This window comes from Erinaceus europaeus, chromosome 10, assembly GCF_950295315.1.
Source record: "Erinaceus europaeus chromosome 10, mEriEur2.1, whole genome shotgun sequence".
Classification (NCBI taxonomy): Eukaryota; Metazoa; Chordata; class Mammalia; order Eulipotyphla; family Erinaceidae; genus Erinaceus; species Erinaceus europaeus.
In genome coordinates, this window is record NC_080171.1 from 111,110,615 (window position 1) to 111,134,202 (window position 23,588).

At 38.3% G+C, this 23,588-nt stretch overlaps 1 long non-coding RNA gene across 1 annotated transcript in view; it reads left to right on the forward strand.

The window, feature by feature from the left end:
* LOC132540938 (uncharacterized) overlaps window positions 1-23,588 on the forward strand; it is a 60,575-nt gene that overhangs the window by 14,753 nt on the left and 22,234 nt on the right. The window contains exon 2 of the long non-coding RNA XR_009552141.1: window positions 22,186-22,250. This is a non-coding gene — a long non-coding RNA (uncharacterized LOC132540938). The remainder of the gene's footprint in view (window positions 1-22,185; window positions 22,251-23,588) is intronic.

Consider the following 23,588-nt stretch of genomic DNA (forward strand, 5'->3'; position numbering starts at 1 on the left):
CATACCCACACACGGTGAGTGTAGCCACCACTTCTGCCACCAAAGTTCTGTGCTCTCTGTCTTCTGATAATTACTAGTTCTCATGAAGTCTAAGAGCAGATTTAGCCATTTTTTTTGCAAGTTATTCACTTTAGTTATCTCTACTCCAAAAATGAGCAATGCTATCAATAGCTGCCCTTCAGCTCTTTGCTTTTTTCTGACTAAATCTATACCTCCAATTCCATCTAGTTTGTCCCAAATGATATAATCTTGACTTTTTATTGCAGAGTAGGATTAAATAGAATAAAAGTTTATTCCATAACCTCCCAGCTTCCTTTGTCCTTAGGTAGTTAGGTTACTTTTATATGCTGACTATTGTAAATAGTGCAATAATAAACAGAGAGAGGTTCATATAACCTTTTGAATTATTGTTTTTATGTCCTTTGGATATATGCGTAGTAGTGGTATTTCTGGATCCTAAGTTATTTCCGCTTCAGTCTGTTAAGGGCTCTCCATATTCTTCTTCTTCTTCTTTTTTTTTCTCTAGTGGCTGCACCCATTTGCATTCCTACCAACGGTGTTTCAGAATCCCTTTATTTCTATATCTTCACCAGCACTTGCTATCTCTTGATTTGTAGATGTAGATAATTCACTTGTTTAAGAAATATGGATATGACTTAAGAATGTAAAAATGCCTTCCATACAGCCCACTTCCCAACAATGTTTTCTCATCATTTTTTCCACAGTATTGTTGGAAAAAATATACTAAAATTTAAGAATTAAGGCAGATTAAAAAAAAAAAAAAGACAATGCTGTCAGTAGCTATTCTTCAGCTCTCTACTTATTTCCATTAATGCAATCACCTCCAGTTCCATCTAGTTTGTTCCAAATAATACAAATCTTGACTTTTTATTGCAGAGTAGTACTCCATGGAAGCTGTAATCCACAGCTTCTCTGGTTTCATCTGCCCTTAGGTATTTAAGTTACTTTCATATGCTAGAATTCTTCTTCTTTAATTTGATAGTCAAATATGCATTCCATAGTTCTTTTGTCTCTAAGAATATCCCCTATGAAGCCCATGTTGCATTTGTCAAAAAGTTGGATTTGTGGGTGACAGGATAGAAAATAGGGAGGCTATGGATGTAGGGATAAAGACCTTCAGAATTCCTTTTTTTTTTTTGTTTATCTTTTGGCAATTTCAGGATAAAATGATGTAGCTTTTTAAAAATAAAACTAATTAAAAAAATAAAACTAATTGCCATTTTTTCCACCTAAAGCAGATAGATTTCAATACACAAACCTGGGGAACATTTAAAAGCTTCTGTCCATTTCTAAGACACTCCTTTTTAGAGTTAAACTCAAATTTACGTTGTGCAATTTGTGGAAGACTATAACAATAACGTGAAATAAATAGATGGTATTTATCTAGCACCTACTTTTCTCTGCATCATTGTCTCTGAGTCATTACATCCTTACAATAGCCCTGTGAAGTAAGCTCTGTTATTAACTTTATTTTACAGATGAAGGAATTGAGACACAGAGAGGTTCAGCAAATTGTGCAAGGTCACACAAAAAATAATAGAAAATCCACAATTAGAACTGTGATAATGAGGTCCCAGAAACTGTGCACTTAACCTTTTAAACAATTTTACCTCTTTGTATGCAAAAAAAACAGGAAAGATAGAAAGAAAGGAAGGAAGGAAGGAAGAAAGAAAGAAAGAAAGAAAGGAAGAAAGAAAGAAAGGAAGGAATGAAGGAAGGATAGATAGATAGATAGATAGATAGTACACCATAGTTTAGATTAGCATGCTTAATCCCTCAGTGATGGAATAGGGGAAAGTGCTACTTGAGGTTAAAAAAATCTAAATTTAGGGGCCGGGTGGTAGTGCACCTGGCTGAGCGCACATGTTACAGTGTGCAGGGACCCAGGTTCGAGTCCCCAGTCCCCACATGCAGGGGGAAAGCTTCATGAGTGGTGGAGCAGGGCTGCAGGTGTCTCTCTGTCTCTCTCCTTTTCCCTATCACCCCCTTCCTCTCGATTTCTGGCTGTCTCTATCCAATAAGGAAATAAAGATAATTAAAAAAAATTTAAATCTAAATTTTTATTTAGATATACATAGTTATAAATATAAAGTTACCCATATCTGTGGCCTTAGGAGAACTACTTCAGCTTCCAGTGGAGGGGATGGAGACTCAGAACTCTAGTGGTGGGAGTAGTGTGGAATTATACCCCTATTATCTTATAAATTTGTAAGTCAATATTAAATCACTAATGAAAAAAATATATCTGAATTTTCCTTGGAAGGAACATACTGAAATACACATGAAATCTGATAAGTTTTGTAAAACAATGTGAAACCACTACCAAAATGTAAAAAGGTCATTTGAAAAATCTAAAGTTAAAGGGTTTGATGGGATTGTTGCTACAGAGTAGACTAAAAGTTAATTTGAGACACTGAAATTGCTGAGTCAACCTCCCCCCCCCAAGGACAACTGTAGGTCAAACCTGGTCTACCAATATCACATGGCTCAAATACAGAATCTGTATCTGTGTGGGACTTGACTGTCTAGCTAGAGGTTTTTATTGCATTTTTAAATCTGATATTAGAAAAGACTGAGTCTCAGTCTCTCTCTCTCTCAGAAGGAAAATACAAGGGAATTAGAACACTAGGCTTATTTCTAATACTCCTTAGATGACAACCAGGCATTTTAACGTTTCCCAATGAACTATTTTGTCTTGTTGATGGGATTCAGTTGGTAGATTTTATTTGTATATTGAAACCAGGTGGAGTGTTGGCTCCATTCTTTTTTTAAATCTTGAGAATTCATCTGCATTTGTTCGGGACTTGGTCATTCGGTGCTCAGTAGGGTTTCATATTTATATTTTTAAAGCATCTTGAAAGTTAGTGATTCTTCATGAAAGCCAACAATGACTCTGTCATATGGTGTACAGATCAGGGTGAAGTACAGTAAGAGGAGAGGGTGGGTGGGCCCATTAAACTATAAATCTATCCTCTAATACCTGGTTTAGGATTGGGACATTATTATATTAATTTTAGTTTGAGATCTCTCTAAAAGATACTTTTTTTTTTTTCTTTCCTGATACATGGTACCTGAGTACCTTCATTTTAGAGCCTTCAATAATAATCACTCTTGGGACTGAGCCTGCTGCTGGTTCCTTTTGTCACTCACACTGTGTTTGATGCCTGGCTAAAGGCTGCTAATCTGAGGTTTGGACATTCCCTTTAGAGGGACAAAATAATATCTCAGGAAAGAGAGCAGCAAACATAAAAGAGGTCTTCTGTACAACAGAATAATAGTAACTTATCACAGGATAACCCTTTTATTTATTTATTTATTTTCCCCTTTGTTGCCCTTGTTGTCTTTTTTATTGTTGTTGTAGTTATTATTGTTGTTGTTATTGCTGTTGTCGTTGTTGGGTAGGACAGAGAGAAATGGAGAGAGGAGGGGAAGACAGAGAGAGGGAGAGAAAGACACCCGCAGACCTGCTTTACCACCCGTGAAGCGACTCCCCTGCAGGTGGGGAGCCTGAGGCTCAAACCAAAACCCTTCTGCGGGTCCTTGGGTCCTTGCGCTTTGCGCCACGTGCGACCCGCCATGCTACCGCCCGACTCCCTGGGTATAAGAACCCTTTCTAAAAGTAATTTACTAAGATCATTCATAACGCACAAATCAACCACTTGATTAAAAAGTTTTTGTAGAGTCAGCACTTCACACATGAACAATTTCACCATGCCAAGTGCTTTTTCATTCAGAGATGGAAACAGAGAGACAGGAAGAGGGAAAGATACCTCAACCCCAGGGCTTCCTAGGTGCTTTCAAAGCCAGAATTTGGGTGCACACATGGCAAGGCACCCCAGTACCTGGTGAGCTAGGCTCCAAAGTAACCACAGTGAAGTGAACAATACAGTGGCACCTAACACATCCATAATAGTATGGAACTACTACCTCCATCTAAGTTCCAAAGGACCTCTATGTATCAAAAGAAATATCACACCTACTAAATAATAATGACAATTTCTCCTGCTCTCCAGCTACTGGTGATTAACAACTTCTCTTCTGATATCTTTGAATTTACCTATACTAAGCCTTTCATATATCAAAAGATGGGATTGTTTAATACGTAACCTTCTGTATCTGACTTCTTCCACCTAACATAATGTTTTCAAGGTTGGTTTTGTTAGCCTGCAATTAGACTTCATTCATCAGACTTCATTCCCTTTTTAATGGGTGAATAAGTACTACATTGTTATAAGTACTTAACTAGAACTTATTTATTGATATATTAATACAGAACTTGTTCATCGATCTATTGCTATTGCTATGAAAATATATGTACTTGTATTTGTTTAAATACCTGTTTTCAGTTCCTTTGTGGGATGTTTACATAGGAGTAGAATTGAGGAATCAAGTGGTAACTCTATGTTTAGCGTTTTGAGGAACTTCCAAACTGCTTTTCATAGAGGCTCTCCTGTTTTGCAACCCCACCAGCAATGCCTGAGGGTTTTGGGTTCTTCATATCCTTGACAATACTTGGTATTGCCCATTTCTCAAAAGTTGCAGCCATGGGTATGAAGTGGTTTTTGCATTATGGTTTTGATTTGCATTTCCCTAATGTCTACTGATGTTGAACTTCCTTTCATGTGTTAATGGGCCTTTGTATTTCTACTCTGAAGAAAAGCCTATTTAGAGTCTACACTCATTAAAAAAAAAAAAAAGAAGAAAGAAAAGAAAAGAAAAAGAAAAAAAAAGGTTGTCTTTTCTGTTTCAAATATGCAGAAGTTCCCTACAAATGTATGATTTGCAAAAACAGAGTTCCGTTCTGTTAGTTGTTGATGGTGCCCTTTGAAGCACAATTTTGTAGATGAAATCTAACTTACTTATTTGTGCTATTGGTTTCGCATTTCTCTAACCCAAATTTGTGAAGATTTAATCCTATATTTACTTTTAAAATAATTTTCTTTTATAGTTTTAACTACTGTATTAAGGTTTATAACTGATTTTGAAATAACTTTATATATGGTGTGAGATAGGATTCTTCATTTTTGGTAATAAAATTGTATATATTGCATTGTCAGAAAATTGATGCATTTTTGCATGGAAAAATAGAAAATTTCATCATGACTTTTCTGACAGCCTAATATTTAAGATTGTACGACATGTTGATTTGACATACGCATATATAGCAAGAGAGTTACTACAGTGAAGTTAACTGGTATCTTTATTCATTTTTATTATTTATGAACATCTGTCTTGATCTTCATGATCTTTCTTTAAGTTGAAAATATTTTAAAAACAAGGGCCATTTTTATTATAACATTTCTTGTATAGTTACAGAATAAATGATATCTTGTACATGTCATTTTGCCTTGAGAATCAGTTTACAGTCCATAAGATAATAAATCTTGACATTATGATTCTATGTTAACATTCGAGTTCTTGTCATCAAGTTATATGGCTTTTTCTCAACTGGGATAGTTTAGTAATATAATAATGTAAACATTAATACCTGGTTTAAGATCCTGAATTAATTTTAGTTTGAGTGATCCCAAGAAGACTTTTTTCCTGGTACATGGTGCCCCTGAATAATTCCATTTTATGGCAGAGCCAAGAATAATAATCGTTTCTCATAAGGAAGCCTTTGCTAGTGGTCTAACCTTCTGGTTATTCCAGAGATAGGTCATTTTATAATGGTAGTATTAGCAATAATGACAGTTACACAGAGAAAGAAGCTTCCTTTGAGGCATTCTGAAGTATTCCCTTAGAAATCCATGCCCTTTCAAAATAGGAAAGGGATGAGTAATTGTTTATATCAAGTGATTATTTCCTCAGGCCCAGTGAATTGGGCTATTTTTGTACATTTCAGCTATGCAAATTTAGTTTTACTGTGCTTCTAGTCATTGTGAAGGACTCTGTGACTCTTTTGTGAAGATAATTCCCATTGTCTCAAAAATGTAATGACATTTGTTTCAATATACCCACTAAATGTCATAGTTTGTCATGGAGAATAACATTGACTTGAAAATATAATTTGGGCATAAATATTTATTTGACTTTAGGTGACTTGGAATGTTATCCCTAAATTTATATTTTTTTGAAATGTTAAAATTTATGGGCCTATGTTATTTACTTATTTTTTTGCCTTCAAAGTTGAGCAAGTACTTTTGTAGCACTACCTATCCTAGGAAGTGCATCACTCCACTTCATAAAGGGATGCCTTGAAAGGACATGTGACATATTCCTAGAGGAAATAGCACAGAAAATATAGTTTCTGTGTTATTCATATAAGTACCTCGCGCTAACCGATTGCACCACTGGAGCTCTAGTTCTTGTGTTATTCAAACAAGTATGGTGTACTACAGAAGAAGAAGAAGGAGAAGGAGGAGGAGGAGAAGGAGGAGAAGGAGAAAGAGAAGAAGAAGAAGAAGAAGGAAATGCACTATGTTTTACAGTTCACTCAGTCCAAGTTAAATACTAAAATTTGATTTTAAGAGGGACAAAATAAGGTCCATTGTTGTCAGTGTATCAGTTCCATCTATGACTATACATGTGAACTCCAGCAAAAGTATAAAATACTAGTTTGTCACATTCAGCAGTGAATTAGAAAAACAAATCCTGCTTGATCAAGTAGGATTTCCTCCAGGAATATATAAACAATTCCACAGGGTTAGCAAACTTATTACACAAACTCATTAAACAGTCATAAAATCTTATCACTAGATTTAAAAATGATAACAAAAATTCTAGTTATTTGTCGCATTATGTTGTAAATAAACAGGATCAGGAATAAGCAGCTGAAATATAATAAAGGAAATTTAGTTTAAAAATATGCATATTAAATTGTGAAGCATTAAGCGACTAAAGTATGGCACATATTTTGCACATATAATGGACTGGACAAATGACAAGAAAACCATTGAATTCAACACATAACTGCATACACAAAACAAACACATGAAAATCCGTAGCTTAAAAATACTGCCCTTAAGTGTAACTAAATGGAGAAATCTACAGTTTGAATAAAAGCTAAAGAATAAATGTAAGTGAATTTGATAAAACATGCTCAAATTATGAGGGAAGGAAGTTGTTTTTTTTTTTTTTTTAACCAGAGCATTGGTCAGCCCTGGTTTATATTGGTGCAGGGGATTGAACCTGGGACTTTGGAGCTTCAGGGATGAGAGTCTTTTTGTATATTTTAAGATAGAACTTTAAATAACTTATAGTTAATAATCTATTTTCTGTAATATATAAATTAAGTATATCAATTTCCCTCCAAATAATTCTTTATATCTTATTATTGCTAGAGTACTTTTATTCAGTTCAAACTAATTTCTAATTTTCATTGTGATGTCTTTGGTTTTTGAGTGATTGAATTTTCTCTTTATCTTTCAAATATATGGATAGTTTCTACTTGTCACGCTGTTCTTACTTTTGAGATGTACTGAACTGTCACTAGACCACATACTCAATATATTGATTGCTTTAAATTTCATAAAGCTTGCTTTCAGGTTCAGTATTTGATTTTTGTAAGTGTTCTACATGTTCTAAAGTTAAGTATATTCTACACATCTAAACATATATAACTGAGATAAAGTCATCTTCCCCCAAATCTTGTTTGATCTTAATTTTTGGTTACTTTTATTCTAGCAATTGGCTGTGAGGTAGATGTGTGTAGATCTCTGATTTGGGTTGCTTATCAGTCTATCTTTGGGGCCTATAATTCTGCTCCATAAATGCTGAAAAAGTGTTATTATATACATGAAAACTAGTAATAGTATATCTACCTGATGAATCTTTGATATTCTTATGCTTTACAAGTGCTTATTATTATTTTGGCTTTCTCCCATCCAAGTACTAACCAGGCCCAACCCTGCTTAGCTTCCGAGATCAGATGAGATCGGGCATGCTCAGGCCATAGACTATTTTGGCTTTCTATAAAGACTCACTATCTTTGTCTTTTAATGGAACTTATAGATTATTTGTGTTTAACCTGATTACTGATAACTATTTTAAATGTACTGCTTTACTCTTTTGTACTTACTGTCCTACTCCAGCTTTGGGGATACTCATTACTGTTATGTCTTCCTCCCTTCTTTTCTTTCTTTCTTTCTTTCTTTCTTTCTTTCTTTCTTTCTCTTCTTTTCCCTCTTTCTTCTGTTAGCTTTATAGTTTTAGAGACTTTTATTATTATTTTTAAAGATTTAGTTATTAATTTATTTATTAATGAGAGAGGGAATCAGAGCATAACTCTGGCTCATGTAATGCTGGGGATGGGACTCAACATCTCATGATTGAGAGCTCTATGCTTTTATCCACTGTGCTACTTCCCTGACTACTTTCTATTATTCTTATTACAATTATCTTAGCAATTACAGTAGGCATACTGGTTCTGTCACATATACTATTTCTTGGTACATCATATCCCTTACCTGGCAGTTCTGGGATCTTAGGCTCTTTTAAATCTATTTGTTTCTTCCTGATTTTATTTTCACATGGAATCCATAATTTCTTAGATTTAGCATTTTTTAAAAATTATCTTTATTGGATAGAGACAGCCAGAAATTGAGAGGGTAGGGGAGATAGAGAGGGAGAAAGTGAGACACCTGCAGCACTGCTTCACCACTCACAAAACTCCAGTCTTTGAGCACTGTAACATGTGCGCTCAGCCAGGTCTGCCACCACCCAGTCCCTTATTTAGCATTTTTTTTTACAGTTTTTATTTTGTCTCTTCCTAAATCTCCAAACCTATTTCTCTTATAATCGCCTTCTACCTTTTGACACATTATTTATTTAATGATTCCATTAGAGTTTCTTGTAATATAAAAATTTCCAGTTTTTGTTTATATGAAGAAGTCTCTATTTCACCCTCATACTTGAAGAGTTTTTACTAAGCATATAATTATTTTTAGTTATGGTCTTTTCACTATCACCTTGTCAATATTATGTTTTTCAAATTCCAATATCTTTTAAATTTTTTTCATTATCTTTATTTATTTACTGGATAGAGACAGCCAGAAATTGAGGGGGAAGGGGGTGATAGGGAGAGAGACAGAGAGACACCTGCAGTACTGCTTCACCACTTGCAAAGCTTTCCCCCTGCAGGTGGGGACCAAGGATTTGAACATGTGTCCTTGAACATTGTAACTTGTAAGCTCAACCAGGTGTGCCACCACCCAACCCCAACTTTCAATATCTCTATCAGGGAACAAGATGTAAGTTCAAGGATGGATCCTTTGAAGATAACTTTTGGTTCTCTTTATATCTTTTATAACTTTTTATACATATATGTCTTTTGATATTATTTGGCATCTACAGGGCTAATTAAATATGTGCCTGATATTTGTGATGTTCTAAATTATTAAGAAAGCAGATCTTATTGTCCATGACATGAGTTAGCAGACAAAGCACACGCTGCTCTCATATGTGAGGCCAGAAACACATGAGAACACCACAACTCTGAGGATGGTGAATAGTTTTCTGCTATCGCTTTCTCTCTGTAGTAAGAAAAGTAATGATTGGACCAGGGAAGATGCTCAGCAGTATCATGTGTGTGCAAAACCCTGTTTTTAACATTTCATTTGCTTTTTTCCCCCTTTTGTTGCCCTTGTTGCTTTTTTATTGTTGTTGTAATTATTATTGTTGTTATTATTAATGTCTTCGTTGTTGGATAGGACAGAGAGAAATGGAGAGAGGAGGGGTAGACAGAGAGGGCAAGAGAAAGATAAGACACCTGCTGACCTGCTTCACCACTTGTGAAGCGACTCCCCTGCAGGTGGGGAGCCAGGGGGCTCTGCCGGGGGCCAGCCCCAGCAGGTTATTAGGGTTAGCCTGAAGGAGGAGCATCGGCGAAGAATGAAGAATGAGAGATGAGTGAGTTGATGCTGAATCAAGATCAAGTGGGCATCTCTGTCTTACTTAAGCAGAACTTTTATTTTTATAGTCTCATAAGTCTTAGATCATTCAAACAAAAATCACCTAGGTATTGATTATTAAAACAAAATTCACCAAGGCTTTGATTATTGAAACAAAAATCACCAAGTAAGAACAGCACAGTTAGGGAACACCTCTTGCTTTGTGGAGCATTTACATTCCAGGGGCACTTTCTGCCCTAGAGATCACATCACCTTTTCTGTGTCTTTTGTTTTTCCTGTACCTGTGTGCTAGGTAAATGTCCTATTGATTAAGATGAATATTCTACCTTTTATGCCATTCTCTTGGCCCTGTGCATCAGAAGACAACGGTTTAGGTTTATAGAAAGTTCAAGCTTGTTATGTTTCTAGGGGCCTTAAACAAATGGAGCAGCCCATTTTTCATAAAATCTGTTCCACTGTTTGATCAAGGAGTTTTGTTTTATTCTGTTCCAAGTTAAACTCTCTAGCTAGAATCTATCCTCTGTGTATGCTCACTATGTGACCTAGGTTCTTGTGTACTATTCCTGCATAAGGAGGTGGGAGCATAGTGGTGGATGGTAGATTAAAAGGCCCATTGTATCTAGGCAGGTACCATAACTTTCCACTAATTATTTATGTAAGGTGGCCCCTCCACTGTGGGAACCACCAATCTTTTTCTGTATTTTAGGGGGAATACTAAAGGAAGTGGTGTTGATAAAGGGAAAACATTGTTTCCTATTGGGACCTCCTGACAAATTCTGCATTACTGATATTGCTTGTTCCATTATGTTCAATCTTACAGAGTGCAGTGCAGGTTTTGTCATTATTTTTGTCATTTGGTCAGGCTCTGAACCTGGCCATAGGTAAATATTATTAAGACCACTCAGAGCTGAATCATGGCAAAAGGCGAGATGGTTTCAGTTTGGCCTGGAGAGTCCAGTCTTGCTGAACTTCCTGCGAAGCTGGTACCGTGTCAAGCAGCTCGCATGGCGGCTCCTGCACCAGGGCTCGAACCCAGATCCTTATGCCAGTCCTTGCACTTGCTGCCACGTGTGCTTAATCCACTGCGCTACCGCCAACTCCTGCAAAACGCTGTTTTTATTCCCCAGGACCACATAAAAAAAAGAAGGGAGGAAGGAAGGAAGGAAGAAGGAAGGAAGAATATGAAGATAAATTATGTCTCTGATTGTTCTTACTACTTGTCACATTGTGTCTGACTCTCAATCAGTGATCCTGACAAAGCACTTTGAACTCATCCAGAAAAAGTTGATGAGGTAGATCTCAGACACTTTCCCTCAATGACTTTCTGGGAGCTCAAATGACAGTTCTTTCAACAATATGGGGGATATTTTTAGAGGATGTAGTTTTTTTTTAAGAATATATTTATTTATTCATGAGAGAGATAAGAGAGAGAGAGAGAAAGAACCAGATATCACTCTGGTACATGTGCTGCCAGGAATTGAACTTGGTACCTCATGGTTTAGAGTCCAATGCTTTATCCACTGCGCCACCTGCTGGACCACATGATGTAGTTACACAACAAAGAGTGTTGTATAACCTTTTTGTACACATGATATAGAAAGTCTGTTGGGATTCAGTGCAATGTGTAAGGAAACAAAAATCTGTTAATTCAAAAAGAATGCCATTGAAAAAACTAATTTAATTAAAGGAGCCCTGGAGGCAAAATGAAGTTCACCTTTGAGATAAAGAATGCTCCTGGGAAGCCAGGTGGTGGAGCAATGGGTTGAACACACATGTTACAATGCGCAAGGACCCTGGTTTGAGCCTACAGTCCCCACCTTTGAAGGGAAAGCTTCATGCATGGTGAAGCAGGGTTGCAGGTGTCTCTCTGCCTTTCTTCCTCTCAATTCCTCTCTGCCTTTCTTCCTCTCAATTCCTCTCATTTTCTCTCTGTCTCTAATAAATAAAGATAATAATAATGAGAAGGAGGAGGAAGAGAACGAGAAGGAGGAGAAAGAGAAGGGGAGAGGGAGACAAGGAGAAGAAGGAGGAGAATAAAAGGAGAAGGAGAAGGAGGAGAAGGAGGAGGAGGAGGAGGAGAAGGAGGAGGAGGAGAAGGAGAAGGAGAAGGAGAAGGAGAAGGAGAAGGAGAAGGAGAAGGAGAAGGAGAAGGAGAAGGAGAAGGAGAAGGAGAAGGAGAAGGAGAAGGAGAAGGAGAAGAATTATCCTAGGGAGGAATCTGGTCTGTGAAGAGAATCAGTTTTCATGCTTCCAATTTTACCCCCTTGTCCTAACCCCCCCAACCCCCAACTGATTTCCTCCTTTTTCTTCTTAGAGAGGAGGAACTTATTTCACAGAAATTGGCTCTCCTTTCTTCTTTCCAAATTTCTCTGTGTTAGAAGACTATTTAAGGGCATCATTTCCTCTGGCAAGATAACTCATCTAGATAGTGTGCCTGCTTTGTCATGCACAAGACCCAAGTCTGAGGAAGCCTCAGTACTATGATATCTACCCTAACCCCCCTAATCTCAGCCTTTACCTGAAAAAGTCATATGGGAGCAGTGAATCCCTGACACTGACAAAGAAAGGGAGCTGAGAAAGAGAGAAAGAAAGGAAGGAAGGAAGGAAGGAAGGAAGGAGAAAAAAGAAGAGAGGAGAGAAGAGAAAAGAAGAGAAGGAAAGAGAATATATAATCACAGAAAATTCTCTTTGAACCCGGGCCTGTAATTATAGTTACTTTCTCCAACCTTCTTTTGCAGCTCAGGCCATTGTCACAGTGTCTTACCTAAATCCTAATTTCTATACTCTAACACTTAGGAAGAGCAAGACCTAGTTTTCCAGGGAGTAGTAAACACAAACTCTGAACTGATGTGAGTATATTTAGACTCAGAACTTAGTGGGGGCAAGTATGTCAGAGGATATATACTATTCTTCTCCTTTCACTGTAGACCCAGTGGTTCTGGAACTCTAGGTTATTTCTAGGGTTATTTTCCTAGCTTTTTAAATATACACTTTAACTCAACAATTGCCTGCAGCCTCACATTGATTATTTTCTGATAAGGAAAGTTCCCTGGAAGAAGGTCTCTTCAAGAGTGACATAATTTAATGATGGCCCTTTTGGTCACTACCAGGCCACTCCATCCTTTGAAGTCTTAGTTAGGGAATTCTGGGATTCCCATACATATATGATGTGCCTAGACCTCTGACAGATCCCTCTCTCCACCATCACTGGTCATCTCGCTCATAGACAGCATCATAAACCCTCTTGTGGGCCTCTACGGGACCTTGCCCTCAATGTAGAACAACTGTCCCACTCTCCAAAGGGAGCTTGGGTGAACATTCTCTGCCATTCGAGTGAGACTGGTCCTGAAATGAGTGCAGCCTAGAATATTCCTAGCTATGACCATGGACTGCAAGCTCAGACTTACAGGGATGCAGAGGTTGTACAGGCTCCTGTGCTAAGTGTGAATAGACATGGGCCCTAGGTCAGATCAATGGGTTTTACAGTTAATGGTATTTATATACTTCCCCCATATTTGGGAGCTATTCTGTGCCCTGATCCAGCTTACTAGTCCTATTCCGAACTCTGACACCATCTTCCTAGGCAATTCTTTCAGCCCACCTGCATGTCAGCTATCAGGCTCAGGTGTAAATTAGGAAAGTCATGGGCCCGTTTGAACATATGTAAAATAAATTTCCTAGCTTCTTCCACCATGAAGACCCCAAATCTCATCTGCTATATTCTTACCTTAGGTTACTGATTACTAAGCAATTTGTTCTGCTTTATATCTTAATGCTTTTCAGCCACCAAATTGCAGACGCTACCATAATGCCAACCTGACTTCCCTGGGCAGATAACCTCACCAGTGTGTTCTGGAATCTCACCTCCCCAGAGTCCTACCCCACTAGGGAAAGATAGGAACAGGCTTGGGGTATGGATTGACTTGCCAACTCCCAAGTCCAGTGTTGAAGTAATTACAGAAGCCAGACCTCCCTCCTTCGGCACCCCATAATGATCCTGGGTTCATATTCCCAAAAGGATAAAGAATAGGGGATCTTCCAATGGAGGGGATGGGATGTGGTACTCTGATGGTGGGAATTACATGGAATTGTACCCCTCTTATCCCACAATCTTGATGATCATTATTAATTCACCAGTAAAAATATAAAAATAAATAAGTAAAGAAGGTCTTTTCAAGTGGTGCTGGGAAAATTGGACAGCCATATGTAGAAAAATGAAACTAGACCACCACTTAGCACCATACACCAAGGTAATAAAAATGGATTAAAGATCTAGATATTAGACCAGAAACCCTAAAATTTATAGAAGGAAGTGCTGGTAAAACTTTGCAGGACCTTCACATCAAAGGCATGTTTGGAGACTCCTGGGCATGAGAAAGGAAAAAAAAGAGTAAATAAATGGAATTACAAGAAACTAAAAATCTGTATGCATCAAAAACAAACTACACAGGGAAATAAGTAAATTGGAGAAGACATTTATACATCACACATCAGACAAATGACCGATATCAAACATTTATACAGAATTGCTACAGATCTACAAAAAAAAAAAAGCAAAAATAACCCAATTGAAAAATGGGCCAAAGAACTAAACAGACAGATTTCTAAAGAAGAAATGCACATGGCCCACAGACACAGGAAGAAATGCCCCACCTTATTTATTATTAGAGATTCCATCTCACACTTGAGTGGAAGCAGCCTAAATGCTTATCATCAGATGACTGGTTAAAGAAGTTATGGGGTATATAGCCCACTATTACTATTACTATTACTATTACTATTACTATTACTATTACTATTACTATTACTATTACTATTACTATTACTATTACTCTGAGACCAAAAATGATGATATTGTGTCCTTTGGGACAAAAATGAATGGATCTAGAGGTGATGATGTTTAGAGAAATAAGTAAAGAAATGAAAGACAACTACCAGATGGTTTCACTCACATGTGGAATCTAGAGTCTGATTTACATGAACTTGCAAAAAACATAAACCAGAAGCAAGTATATTATTTCTAAGACTTGTGAGAAGTATGGTGGTTATCTTTATGAACTGGGAGGCTCAGGATACAGAACTTTAGTGGTGGGTGTGGTATAAACTATACATTGTAATCTTACAGTCTTGTAGCATACAACTAATAATAAATTTTTTTTTGGGAAAAAAAAAAAGGAAGAGGCCTCTTATGCTAGAAATGGTCAAGTGGAGAAGCCCAAACTACTCTTCCATGTGTCCTGAGTCAGCACAAATTACTGAAAGATTTGCACAGATGAGAACCACTCCAGAAAGATTGCCAGAAGCTCTCAAAGTGACTCCCGTCTCCCTCTCCCACCAGTTATTGGATATGCAGAGTAACATGGGGCAGAATTACAGTAAATTTTCCTATATATGTAACTATATGTAACTACAGCTGTAGCTATTCTTCAGAGTGGTGTCATTATCAGAATAAATCAGCACAACTCTTAACACCTGATATAATCCTCGAAGTCTGAAGAGCGTCTTTTTATTTTTTTAACTTTTTGCCACCAGGGGTAGTGCTGTGGCCTCAATGCCTGCATGAAGAATCTACCACTCCAAGTGGTCTTTTTAAAAAAATAATTATGTATGTATGTATGTATGTATGAATGAGAGGGATAGGAGGAGAGAGAAAGGACCAGACATCACTTTGGTATATGTGCTGCCAGAGATTGAACTCAGGACCCCATGCTTGAGAGTCCAACTCTTTATCTACTGCACCACTTCTTGGACCACCCAAGTGGTCTTTTTTTTTTTTTTGTAGAGATGCAGCAAATCAAGAAGGGGAGAGGGAGAGAGAGAGAGAGAGGGAGAGAGAGAGAGAGAGAGAGAGAGAGAGAGAGGAGAGAGAGAGAGAGAGAGAGAGAGAGAGAGAGAGAAGAGAGAGAGAGAGAGAGAAGAGAGGCACTTGTAGCTCTAATGGCTATGAAACTTCCTTCTCTGCCAGTGGGGACCAGGGACTTGAACCAGGGTCCTGGTGCATGGCAACATGTGAGTTATAACTGGTGTGCCACAACCAGGCCCCAAGAATACCTTTTCTTGCAGGCAAATAGCATAATGGTTATGTGGAGAGACTCATACTTGAGGTTCTGAAGTCCAATTCCAATATTTTATGTACAGAATGATCTCTATAGAGAAAACATACAGGCTTTTTGGTATGAACTCCATGAGATCTCAAAGAACTGTTGCACGAGAGTGGAGGTATATGAGTAGGGAAGATGTTTGTTATGCAACTCAGCTTCTTCATTAGGTCACCTCTGATGGTAAGGCTTGGTGTGCTTAATTAGGATATAGCAGGCCTAAAAGAAACACTAGTTCCTTCCAAAAAAGAGCTGAGGTGACGAACTGGAAGTCAATTAGGACAAGATAACGTCATGGCTTCTAGCACAGGTAGGTTGTCTCTAATAAGATGATCTAATTTTGTTTTCCCTGGGGCAGGTCTAGAGTTGGGCTACATACCAGAATAAGATAAGTTCTTCTGGTGTTTGGCCTTTATTATAAAGTCTCCAACCAGCCAGTCACTCTCTACACGCCTTCATAATCAGAGAGGACTAACTCCCTCTCTCCTTCATGTAACTCATACCCACTCCCCCCTCGCCACAGTTCCACACTGCTTGGCTATTAAGCAATGAGCTGAAAGTCTTCTGAACCAGTGGCACCCATTCTCTCTGTTATGTCAAATAAAATAGAAAGAAAAAAAAGTGGAAAAATGGCTGCTGGGAGTGGTGCTGGCACTGAACCCCTGCAATTACTCTGGTGGCAATAAAAAAATAAAAATAACATAAAATAAATCACAAAACATCCACTAAATACAATATTCAGTGTGCACTTTGGGAAGCAAAATTACAACAGTATCCGAAAATTGAAACTGAAATATGTGTTTAGCATAGTAGCAAAGTATGATGTCCAAAACCAGTCAGGCCTCCAGGCATCTGCAATCAGTATTGTGTGGATGGTTAAACCCACCACTTAGATCTCTGTCAGGTTACAGAATTGTGAGAGATAGTCAACAGTTTTGTCATGCAAAGCTTCTACTTTTATGGTGATTTGTTACATAGAAATAGTAAATATTTTCATAATTTTTAAAACTAGTAGCAGCACGTGAACAGATTCACTTCTTACTTATTTACTTATTTACTTCTAATAGTGTCACGTCATCAGGAGACAAGGAGAGAACTGGGCATTTGGATCTTCTTATTTAATACTAAAACGTTTGAACTTGAGAGAATGAAGCTGTATTCATCTAAAAATGTTGTTTGTCTCTACTTTTGGCATTCTTAAGAAAACGCTCTCTGTGTGTGTGTGTGTGAGTGTGTGTCTCTGTCTCTCTTTCTCGCCATATAAAAGGCTTAGTCACAAATATAGACTGATGATATGGTGTGGTTTTGCCATTAATGTGATTATCTTTTTTTAAAAATTATTTATTTCCCCTTTTGTTGCCCTTGTTTTATTGTTGTTGTTGTTATTGTTGATGATCATGTCGTCACTGTTGGGTAGGACAGAGAGAAATGGAGAGAGGAAGGGAAGACAGAAAGGGAGAGAGAAAAATAGACACCTGCAGACCTGCTTCACCGCCTGTGAAGTGACTCCCCTGCAGGTGGGGAGCCAGGGCTCTAACTGGGATCCTTACACTGGTCCTTGTGCTTTGTGCCACATGCACTTAACTCACTGCGCTACCGCCTGACCCCCAGTTAATGTGATTATCTAAAAAGATGAACTACTTTTGATAAAATCCCCGGTAAAACAGAGTAAGTCTTCTTCCTGATTACAGGATATGTACATTCTTAGAAATTCAGTGAATTTTTCCTAGGCCAAAATAAAATCTCTCTTAGAGTTGTATGCATAGAGTTAGGTTTTGTGTTCAGTGAGTCATGAACAGGTTTCTCCATCTATGTAAAAGTACAAAAAAAAATCATGTGGGATGAGGGGCAATTTCTATTTGGTGGGATAGTTAGTATCCTGTCTTCTCCCTACCAAACGCCAGAAACATCCTCAATCACTATCAGCATGACAATCAGGCAAACTCAGACAGAAGCTTATCTTATAAAGGTGGGGTTACAATACAAATGGATGCTTAACTTCTCAGTATTCTTTTTGTTAAAATCAGAGTGCTGATTAAGAAGTGATGGAATCCTCAAAATTGGAATAGAGACATATGAACAGATGTACAGTGGGGACCTCTGCTCCTAAAAGCCACCAAGTCCTTCCCAGTTATACAGAGAGGGATTTAGTAGAATCATATGAGATGTACTCCTCAGAAAGCCCTGGCAGGTCTGCAGGTATCTTTCTCTCTCTCTCTCTCTCTGCCTCTCTCTCTCTCTTTCTCTCTCTCTCTCATCCCTTTCTCCCCTATCAATTTTTTTGTTTGTTTGCTGTCCTATCAAATAAAATAGAAGAGGGGGAAGAAGAAAAAAAATGGCCACTGGGAGCAGTGAGTTTGTAGTGCCAGCACTGAGCAATAACCCTGGTAAGAAAAAAAAAAAGGCAGGGGTAGATAAGCATAATGGTTATTCAAAAAGACTCTCATGTCTGAGGCTCCATCAAATCCTAGATTCAATCTTCAGCACCACCATAAGCCAGAGCTGAGCAGTGCTCTGGTTAAAAAAAATAATAAAAATAAAATAAAATAAAAAATAAAAATTATTTAAAAAAATAAAGAAAAGAAAAGAAAAATAGAGAGAAAGAACTGCTGCTACCTGACTATACCAATCTTTTCTGAAGTCTTGGCAAAGTCAGCAATCTATAGTCCAAGGCCACACAACTCTTCCAAGAGATTTAAATCATTCCTTATAGATTCTTCTTGATCTGTAGTCAGGTGCTCTACCAATGAGCTATACCCCTGCTAGATTCTCCTTGAACAAACCAGTGGGCCCTTGGGAAGCTTAAGAACACTGTCTCTCAGGTTCAGTCAGTGAGAGTCAAAGATAGAGAAGAGATTATATGGAGAAAACTGTGGATATAGTTTAAGGAAATAAATCCCACTGAGAATATACAGAAAACCCACATGCTTCTTAAAAAACATACCAGCAGAAATCCTGCCAACTTGGACTAAATAAAACAGATAGCACAAAATGGATGAATTTACTCAGCTATAAATACATGTTTCCTTCTGTGGAAAAAAAGAGCCTTACTCTAGGCTAATCCAAGAGCCTACAGAAGAGAGACAAAAGAAATGCCCAGAGACACGGATTTCTAGTCTTTAATGTCCAGTGAACTTTGTCCAACTGAGTTTCAAAACTGTTTTAAACACATTACTCCTACCTGTAATTTTAGTTATAATCTCACTCCATGTGCCTTTTTGATTGATCCCCACTACTTCTTTCTGAACTGAAAGTTCTGTAACTCCTACTCTCTCCATTATTCCATTTGGTATGGAATAGTGCACCACTGGGGAGTATGGGAGGGTTAGGTGCTTTGATTCTGATTTCATGAATGAAGACAATTATGCCCTGAGAGTTATACCTGGTTTACTGTACATGGGAATTTAACATACACCTCAGCCAACCACTTAGACAGAAAGGTTTGAACTTTGGAAGTGATGATGGTCAGTCAGCTCTTTGGTACTGTAATGTATTGATACCATTGGGGCACCAATGGAGGAGAGGAACAAGTGTATTTTTCAGATAAGGAGAATGTGAATTTTGGGACTGGTGTTTGGAATGTGATGGGGTGAATTGGGATGTGATCCTTTTGATCTCTGACTCATGTTTTGCTCCCACAATTAGGAAAATTTTCTCAGCAAAAGAATTTTGCCTATAGAATTAATTTTATTAATTAGATGATGTTAAGAAAGGAACATTAACTGGGTGGATCTAATAATTACATGAGCCCTTTAAGAATAGAGTTTATCCTGCTGGAAGCATGGGCCAGAACTTAGAAGAGTCTAATGAAAAATATGAACACACTATAACTTATTGTGAAAACAGAAGTTTCTTGCTTTCAACAGAAGCAAGAAACATGAATGGTCCCTATTAGCTGAGAAGGACCCCTGGCTGACAGAAGCAAGGAAACCAGGACATCTCTCAAACATTAACATGGAAGTCAATGCTGTCATAAACTCAAATAAGATTAGAGGACTATTCTTTGAAACTCCTAGGTAAGAACCTAGAATACAAACACCCTGATTCAATCTGTGATAACACAAATAGAGATCATATTGAATTCACTTGAACTTCTGAGGTACAGTCCTGTAAGATGATAAATGAATGGTTTTTGAAGTCTTTAAGGGCCTCATAATTTGTTGTACAGCAGTAGAACATTTATATACCCCATAGTCACAATAAACAATTGTCTCTTTTTTCCCCAATAAATAATCTTAACTAACGTATATATTAAAAAAAAAGCATTTGTGGAATGATTACTGAATTAATAGCACAGTAGAAAGGATATAGAGATAGCAATTACAAATAATAATAATAATAATAATAATAAACTGACATTTATAGGACATCTGTACTCTGCCAAGTAAGCACATTGCTGAAATTATTTGAGTACTCTCCTTCAATCTCCCTGATTATCTGTGAAGATATAATATTTTTATCACTGATCCAGAGATTATGAGGATGAGCCTTGAAGAGAATACATATTGTCAAAGCTATATTCAATTTCAAATATACAGCTTCCTTACCTCTTAGTTACCTGGACAATTATCAGACACATTCCCCTGATTTTCTAAAAGAACTCTTATGTATAAAGTAATTATTAGCAGTCATGTGGTATAAAATAATGCTTAATAATGGTGGGCCTTATAAGGATCCCAAGTGTCTAGCAGGTCTTACCATCTGTGTTTGTGGACTTATACTCTACGAATTTAGAATGTAGTTGGTTTGGGGTGGTCATTCCTTCCCCACCTGGCTAGACCTGGAAAGTCCTCTTCTAAGAGAAGTCCATCCTTACATGTCTGGCAACTTGGTATTGCTTCTTAGCACTCCCACAGTGACCCCCTTCCCAGAGGGTCTGCATGCTTCAGCAGTTCCTGATGGAGTCTGCATTATTCACAGTGGTGGCCTCAAATAGCTACACATCTTCATGCTGAGTGGCTTCAAAGAAACAGGAAGCAGAAGCGGCTAGACCAGTTCAGTACTTTATCTATAGTCTCTTGGAGAAAGTAGTTGAAAGATCTGGCCATTTCATTGCCAGAGTACTGTGGATTGGACCATATTGTTGGGGTTATCTTTGGAAAACAGTTTTTGTTATCTGAGGAACTAATCATCGTGTGTGTGTGTGTGTGTGTGTGTGTGTGTGTGTGTGTGTGTGTGTGTGTGTGTAGGGGGATTCTTGGGTGAGTCAAATCCAAATCATAGGTGACTATATTGCTCTTAATTTTTTGTTCTCAATGTATTTTTTAAAATTTATTTATAAAAAGGAAACACTGACAAAACCATAGGATAAGAGGGGTACAACTCCACACAGTTCCCACTACCAGAACTCCGTATCCCATCCCCTCCCCTGATAGCTTTCCTATTCTTTATCCCTCTGGGAGTATGGACCCAGGGTCATTGTGGGATGCAGAAGGTGGAAGGTCTGGCTTCTATAATTGCTTCCCCGCTGAACATGGGTGTTGACAGGTCGATCCATACTCCCAGCCTGTCTCTCTTTCCCTAGTGGGGCAGGGCTCTGGGGAGGTAAGGCTCCAGGACACATTGGTGGGGTCGTCTATCCAGGGAATTCTGAAGTTAACCTTATCAAAGCAAGGACTGCAAAAAGCTGAATAAGAGCAAGAGACCGGCACACTTTAACGATGACTCTTTAGTCACAATCAGGCCACCCCATCAGCTGGGACCCTATTCAGGGAGTCCTGAGATTTTCAATGTAGTTTTTATAAATGTAAATTCCTATTAACAAATTTAAAGAAAAATTAGACTGTTAATTCTTATTGTGTCCTGTTCTAAAGTAATTTGTTTTTCCCTCCAGGGTTATTGCTGGGCTCGGTGCCTGTACCATGAATCCACTGCTCCTGGAAGCCATTTTTTCCCCCTTTTGTTGCCCCTGTTGTTGTAGCCTCATTGTGGTTATCATTATTGCCATTGTTGATGTTGTTCGTTTTTGGATAGGACAGAGAGAAATGGAGAGAGGAGGGCAAGACAGAGAGGGGGAGAGAAAGATAGACACCTGCAGACCTGCTTCACCGCCTGTGAAGCGACTCCCCTGCAGGTGGGGAGCCAGGGGCTCGAACCAGGATACTTACGCCGGTCCTTGCGCTTTGTGCCACATGCGCTTAACCCACTGCACCACCGCCCGACCCCCCTGTTCTAAAGTAATTTAAAATCGTGTCCTCTAAATTGTGTTGTTCCAGGGGAAGAAACACAGCTGGACTTTCAACTTGTCAGAGCAAGTTCTGGCAGTTAGAGCAACGAACAGGTGAGATAATTGTTTTCACTACATATAAAAAGAAACCATGTGTCTGTGGAGAATGTGCGAATGAGTCCGAGTGGATGAATCATCACCCAAGACAAACTCTTGCTAATCTCAGAGTCTTTAGAAACAGGCAATCTATCCAGGAAGGGTTGTCACGCAGCCAGAACAGACCATGGTGTCTGTATGTATCTTTACAGGAAACTACACCAAAGGGCAAGTAGGTGACTCTATAGGTTAAGGAAGGGAGCAAACAGTGGCAGGGGAAGCACAGATCTGGGCCATCCATTGAAAAAGGCCTACTTTTCTATAAAAGATCTTCAAAGAATTTCCAATGTGTCTTTCAACTTAGGCTCACTTTTGTGGGAAGGAAGGCAGTGGAAGGACTGTCACTCACAGCTCCTCCCTCATTGTTCAAAACAATCTTTCTTGACCTCAAACTTGTATCCACCTTCAAGTACCACAGTTTCTATTCACTCTTGCTCACTCACAGGCTGCTTAAAGGAGCTGTTAAGAACAATCCTTCCCAGTGGGTATAGTTCTTCATCATCCTGAGTCACCCCATATTGATCAGAAAGCAAGAAATTTCTGTGTCCAACTAATAGAGAATAATATGGGATTTAAATTTGAGAATGAATTAGTGGATCCTATTGGACTAGGTTCACTGAGGTTAGATGAAAATGATGAATAACATAGATTTTACAGTTCCCCTGAAAATGAAATGCTTGAAACGAGTTTCACAACTCAGTTGTCACATGAGTGGGTATGTGGGGTTGCCCATACTAGCAAGTAGTTAACTCTCACAGTGTTAACACAATGTTAGACATACTACACAGCGGTATGTCTAACCATTCAACTCAATTCAGCTCAGCTCTGATACTGTTAACCCCAAGATAGCATCTGCTTTAACAAGGTTTAGTTCTCTAAGACTGCCTTTCAATGCAAATGCCAGGTTCTTTTCTTATCTTTTCTTTCTTTTCTTTTCTTTTCTTTTTTCTTTCTTTCTTTTTTTTGCCATCACGGTTATCACTGGGACTCTATGCCTGCAAGGAGAATCCACCACTCCTAGCAGCCATTTTATCCTTGTTTGCTAGGACAAAGAGACACTGAGAGCGAAGGAGAGCTAGAGATGGAGAGAGACAGACATAGAGGGCACCTACAGCACTGATTCAGCACTTGTGAAGCTTCCATTCTCCAGGTGGGGGATGAGTGGCTTGAACCCCAGACCTTGCACATGGTGATGTGTGAGTATAACCAGGTGTGCCACCACCCAGCCCCCTCAGATTCTAATCCAGAGCCCAAACTATTACCTATGCATCTAACTTACTTATTATGAATCAGAGA